The sequence below is a fragment of the Peromyscus eremicus genome, chromosome 3, assembly GCF_949786415.1.
Source record: "Peromyscus eremicus chromosome 3, PerEre_H2_v1, whole genome shotgun sequence".
NCBI classification, from domain to species: Eukaryota; Metazoa; Chordata; class Mammalia; order Rodentia; family Cricetidae; genus Peromyscus; species Peromyscus eremicus.
In genome coordinates, this window is record NC_081418.1 from 67,735,497 (window position 1) to 67,742,060 (window position 6,564).

The 6,564-nt window shown below is 45.2% G+C and overlaps 1 long non-coding RNA gene across 1 annotated transcript; it reads right to left on the minus strand.

The window, feature by feature from the left end:
* Window positions 1-201: 201 nt before the first annotated feature.
* LOC131905862 (uncharacterized) lies at window positions 202-6,272 on the minus strand. Its single transcript, XR_009378062.1, has 3 exons — window positions 6,040-6,272; window positions 2,215-2,471; window positions 202-1,020 (listed from the first exon to the last, which is right to left on the minus strand). It is a non-coding gene; the product is annotated as an uncharacterized LOC131905862 (long non-coding RNA).
* Window positions 6,273-6,564: the final 292 nt, after the last annotated feature.

Here is a 6,564-nt window from a genome sequence, read left to right on the forward strand (position 1 = left end):
GAGGGACACTGCCTCCGTATGGAAAGTAAAAATAGGTTGAAAAAGACGCCTGACAAAATCTGCTCCACGCAAATGAACACACCTGTGCACGCACACCCAGACCCACCTGTGTGCCTCACACGGGAACACACGTACACGCACGCAAACAACAACCCACAAACAAAAACCTCTTGTTTTAATTGACAGATAGAAATCGTATATTTATTATGTACAAGCTATTTAAAAATCTGTGTACTTTCTGAAATGACTATACTGAGCTAATTAGCAGGTGCATTACTTCACATACCTATAATTTTTGTCATGACTTAAAATGTTAAAATCTACTCTCAGCAGATTTCAAGAATAATAGATTGTTATTAACCATAGTTACTGTGGAGATCAATAGCTCTCAGGACCTTGTTCCGCCTGTTTGAAATTATGAATCCTTTGACTATAACCTCTCCGGTACCTCCACCAGGGCCCCTGCCTCAAGTACAGGCCATTCTACTCTCTGTTCCTATGAGATCAACCTTTGAGATGCCACATGAGTGATGTCATGTGGCACTTGTCTCTGTGCCTGACATTTCTTTCATGACCAGGCTTGCCATGGTCTTCCACTCTGTAGCAAACGGCAGGGTTTCCTTTTCTGTGGAGGCTAAAGAGTGTTCATCTTTTTCCATCCTTCTGCACAGTTCAGGGCGAAAGAGCACTGCAAAGCTTAGGCAGCAAGAAGGGGTAAACTGAGGCCATTGTGCATCACTCTGCATTGTTCAGATCTTGCTAACTGGTATGAGAAGACCAACATGTTGCAGGTGAGTATCAGGGTTGAGATTTTGGCATCCCGTGGTGTGTCCAGCTGGCTGTTCCTGAAGGTGTGTGGGGCCATGGCCATCATTGGAAACTCAGGAAACAGCAGACTTGTGATACTGGCTGCTTTAATAGAATCTTTTGAGATTAGACACTTTGCTTTCAGTTTTTCTACACTTTCTAAGGTTTTCAGATTTGCCTCTAGAAATCTGTGAAGCTTTTGTGAGGTTACTCCTGCAATAAAAGGAGAATAATTGAGTGGCCTGCCACACTTTGCTGTATCCTGTGTCTTTCTAAGATGCCTCCATATAATTGTATATGCACACGAGCACACACACACACACACACACACACACACACACAGAGAGAGAGAGAGAGAGAGAGAGAGAGAGAGAGAGAGAGAGAGAGAGAGAGAGAGAGAGAGACTATTTAATTGCATTGGAATTATTCCCTCTTCTTCATAATACTGTCAGGACTTAAGAACCAGAACTTTCTGTTTCTATATATGTTTAAACCTCATTTACAAGTTTGAAAAAAATACACACTTAACAATATTATTGCAAAAGATTTAAATAACCATGCATCATGAAATAGACTTGTAATCTCAGCTTTTGGGAGTCTGAGGCAACAGGATCCCTAGTTCAAGGGCAGCCTGGGCTACATGGGCAACTTATGGAGACCCTGTCTTAACACAATAATAAAACTTGAAGGAAAAAAAAGAGCTAAGAATGTAGCTTACTGGTTGAGTTCAATACCCAGTAGGAAAAAAAGGAATAATAAAATAAAATATTTGTACAATATAGAAATCATAGAGAAAATATAAAAACTAATTCCTCTTCATACAATTCATCCTCCCAAAGTCTCATTTCCCCCCAGGCAGCCATCTCCCAGAGATACAGTATTTGATATTTATTCTTGTAGGCCTATTGTCTATTTTTCTAATATACATAAGCTATTTTAAAATATTTATCACTTTTGAAGTGTTTGCTTGTATACAGGCTTGCATTCTATGGAGAAGGTCTCTGCTGTATTCCCAAAGTTCCCTCCCTGGACCCTCAGATGACTTTACCCCATTTCTCCTTTGCACTATGGTTTGAACAAGGTTTGCGCTAAGGAGGAAACAGCCTGGTCATTGGAGTCTGGCCTGGGGTTAAATCCCATCAAGATCACTGCTGAGTTGTGAGTTTCTGGACCAAACCCCCTTCCCGGGGCTTGAGGGCCAGGACTCTGGAGCCATGGTTCAACCCCCACTTCTGTCTTGAGGATGTAGCTAAGTTGGTAAGAGTGAGTCAATTCTAGTACTGCATAAGACCAGATGTGGTGGCACACACGTGTAATCCCAACATCTGGGAGGTAGAGACTGGAGGATCTGATGGGAGTTCAAGGCCAGCCTTGTTATATGATGCCCCATCAAAATAAATAACTCACCCCACTGTATTCCACTGGCCCCTTAGTGCCTCAATGTCCTTATCTGTGAGTGGAGACAGCCACAGGATCTACTTCTGAGGGTGGTTATGAGGACTCAGCTCAACACCCAGCACAAAGTGTTCAACAATTATCAGCTGCTTTTATGGCACCCACACACATGTGGGACTTAGTCATGTGTCTACATGTAGGCAAAAAATGTCCTGCATAAGAGCCATCCAAAGTCATTGCAAGCTGAGAAGACAATATAATCTTAAAACCTTTGGGAAAAAAAAGAAAGAAAGAAAAACCTGTCACCAGGGTCTAGACAAAGGATTGTGCTCAGATCCCAAACAGAGAAGTAGCTTTCAGCCCAGTGCTTGGTCTCACCCGTCCTTCACCTCAAGGATTCCTTACACCCCCGTGCCCCCTCACATCCTTCTCTTTCTTTTCAGCCCCGGTCTCCCAAAGCCAAGGCCATGTGATTGTCCCCCCCACTCCCCCTCCCCTCCCCGCCCAAGTCACCAACATCCACCACTTCAAGCCCTCTTTCTCCTGCTTGTCGCTTTAGGGCCTGAATTGCTCCCTGGTATGCAGTACCCGCTGCTGAGCTCTGAGAGCCTTGCTGATTGCAATGCATTCAAAATCCTCTCTTCAAACCAGTCTGCTCTGTCCAATAAACAGGGCTTCCGCAATCCTGCTCTGAGATAGCCAATTCGAGTTAGCAGTAGGATGTGTGTGAGATTCTGGAGCAGAGGGAAGCCTGGAGCAGAAAACCTTCAGAATGCCCTGCAGGGTATTGTGGACAGTTACAAATCTAGTCCTAGGAATTAGCGCTTAGTAACTTAGCGCTTACTGTGTGGTTAACATTACGCCAGTTGCCTGTGTTTTATGTCTGTTCCCTCCCTTAATTCTCCTAACAGTGCTGTGAAGGAAGTAGCGGTGTCATCCCATTTTACAGATGAGGATGTTGACTGAGTCTTGGGGAAACATACTTATTGTAGGTCCAAAGGTCCAAGGTTACCACGGTGAAATAAGCAGGACTGGAATGCAGAACCGCAGGGTCTGTTACAAGCTGCCTGTCCTGGACTTCAGCTAGAGCCAGTTAAACAAGTCCATATCTGTCTTCCCTTCAGCCCTCACCCCCAGGTGTCCACATGTAACACAGAACACCAGTGATTCCTCCCCAGGGTGCCGCCTCAGACTCACTGTAGGACAGACTGCTGCAGCCTGACCCCAGACTGGAATCTCTGCAGACAGACTTTCTGCTATGTGTTCCTTAGTCACCTTGTGAGGCAACTTTTGTTAGAGCACGTGAGAGCCTAGCCCTGCTGGGCTTTCCTATCTGGCCAGTATCACCTGGTTCCTTGAACTGCTCTTAATCCTTTTGTTTTGGTAGAATTCTGGCAGAAGACTGACAGCCGCGGAGTGCGTGTGTGTGTGTGTGTGTATGTGTGTGTGTGTGTGTGTGTGTGTGTGTTTTCAGGAAACCTGAGTATTTTGACGGCACAGAAGAATGGCCTGTCTGGAGGTTTGGGGTCTGGCTCGAGCATGGGAGCCTTCCTAAACAAATGGATTGACTGCTTCCTGCAGCTTCACTTAACTTCTGCACCCAGACTGACATCCGGAGTTTAGCTCCTGACAGCGGCGGGGGCACAGGCAACCCTTTTTAATTTATAGTGTGCAGAGACAAGTTCCTCCCGCTCCCCACCAGCCCTACCTTCCTGCCTCATTTAAAGCACCAGAGTCACTTGAAATGGTAAAATCTTATGTAGTTCCCTATGTGAAACTTATCAGTTATGTTCCAAAACCCTAGAAAAGTGCGTGTCTGTTCAAATACCACAAGACAGAAGTATTTCTAAATTTTCCTTTGGGTGGTAAAGCTACAAGACCATTAAAAAGCATTGATACAATCATTGAGAAACTCTTAAATTTTTTTGATTGCACTAGGTTTGATACACTGGAACAGCAGAAAACTATCTCTGCTTTAAACAAAAACTATGTTTTCTCAGTAAGAATAGAATTCTGGGGTGGGAAATAAAGCTAATTTCAGCTTATTAATAATATCTGAAATGAAATGTCATAACTCCCCCTTCCAACCTTGTAGCTAGACAACTAGAATATTTATTTCTCCTTCAGAGAAAACATGAGTGGCTGTTACCTTTAAGCAATGCACACATTTAATTAATGAAGGCAAGGAAAATGATTGTGGCTGCATTTAAATCAAGCATGTAGAATTTAAGAGATCTGACCTTAAAAATGAAGAAAATATTATTGTAATTACTCCATTTGCTAAAAACAAATGATGTGACATTTGAATTTAAGGCTTCTATCGCAGGCATCGAGTGTCTCTCATCACTTTGCACCTTTCCGTTTTAATGGGGTCACTCTTGAGCCACTGCATTTACAATTATGGAGGCTGACGACTCCACGCCTTTGAAATGACTTGAAAAGATTAGCATTCATGGATTATTTATTAGCTCCTTGTGGGTGTATTTCCAAGAGTGCAAATAGCGTAGTACACCAGTCTAGTTCTTAAGTTAAACTCCTTTCGTTAACAGCACAACGGCACGTGGTCACGAACGTGACTCTGAAGTTGCGCGACATTTGCCATGCTCTTTCCTCCACGAGGGTTTTTAGGGGCTATCTTCGTTTCTCACGAGCTCAGGGGAAGAGTCCTGATTCCAGCCCTGTGGCTGCTCTGCTGCCCGGAACACCGTGGCTTGCAGGAAATCAGGCTGCTTGGACAGACACAGGATCTCAGCTTGCCATAGCTCTCACTGATAGGGAATGCCTGTCTGGGGCTCAGTGGAGAACTCAGTGACATGGTGACACTTGCAGTTTAACCTAAACACTTGCTGCCTAGATAACAAAAATGTCACACGTGTGTCCCTGACAGCAGGCACAGAGCCGCAGGTCTGGGGCAGTGATGCTGGCATGCGGTCGGTCGGTCATCTGCCATCTGAAGCCCTTCATTGCCTGCCCGGCTGTGACACCTCCTCCTCAGGAATGGGAAGACAGTCCAAACAGACACCCTGGCTGGAAGCAAGGGACTACAGCTTTGCAGGGAGGGCCTAGGACCCGCAGCCACTGAGGACCTCAGCAGAGCAAGAGGAGTAAATAACTGTGGTGGAAGGTCTGGAAGAAAGCGGTGCCTGGGGCTGGATCCCGCCAGAGCAGAAGGCTGACAGCAGGCAGGAGCGACTCTTACTCTAAGTCTGGGATTTGTCTCCTGAAATTCTGATTCTTTGTGGTCGTTTGATTTACTCACACTTCCACATAGAGACTATGAATGTGTGTGTGTGTGTGTGTGTGTGTGTGTGTGTGTGTGTGTGTGTCTGGGTGTTTAACCTGAAGGCATAGTACACTAAAATATATGTTTTACTTTTAAAAAACCTGGTATAGTAAAATTTACAAGGTGTACAAGTAACGGCTGGTTGCTTGCTTTGTAAAGCTTATTCTGTAGGATCCTTCTAGAAAATTCTGCTAGAACCGTGTCTATAATGCCCAAACTATAATTTGACGTGTGAGAGTTTATTTACCAAAAGACAGCTCTAATTCACAAGATGGGGCTCATTTGCAGCTCCCCCCTCCCTGAGGATGGATGGTAACACGCAGAGCACCCCTTTTCAACATATGTAACTTCAGGGCCAAGGAAATGGAAGAGATGGAAATACATTTTTACTGATGTAAAAATGGATTTCATGTTACGTAAAATATGGAACGGAGATGGGTGTCATCATCTCCAACGTCATTGCTTTTCTTCAAGCTCGAGGAAAGAATGTGGGGTAAAGACAGGGCAGGCTCTGAGGATATGGTCTGCTGTTTTGGATAAAAACCCAGAATCACCTTGCCTGACTTGGTTTGTTTACTGAGAGTTCAGTGGCAGGTCATCCATCCATCCCCTCCTTCATTTATACATCATTCATTTATTTCTCAACTGTCCATCCAGCCCTCGGTGCGATGTAGATACTGTCAGACTTTCATAAACGCCCCCAAACCCCAGAGACCTTACTGTCAGAATCGAATGAGAAACAAGGCCACCTAACTGTGATCCAGGGTGGAGTGGGGGACTCCCGAAAGACAGGTGAGAGCGCGTGCGTGCGTGCGTGCGTGCGTGCGTGTGTGCGTGCGTGGCTCTGCTCCGTTGAGCAGAGTTTGGACAGTGAGGAGGCTGACGGTGGTAGGAGACCTTTGAACACTTCGTATAGAAGGTGAAGTGGTCCCTGCCTGGAGCCATTTGTGTCCTCGGGCACACGGCAGCTTGTGTGAGTGTGAACCCACTGGGTGAGCAGCTGACTCAACATCCCTGGAGTTGACACCTTCTCTTTCTGTGTCCTTGGTCATGACACTTACAGGCTTTGGGTGACTTTT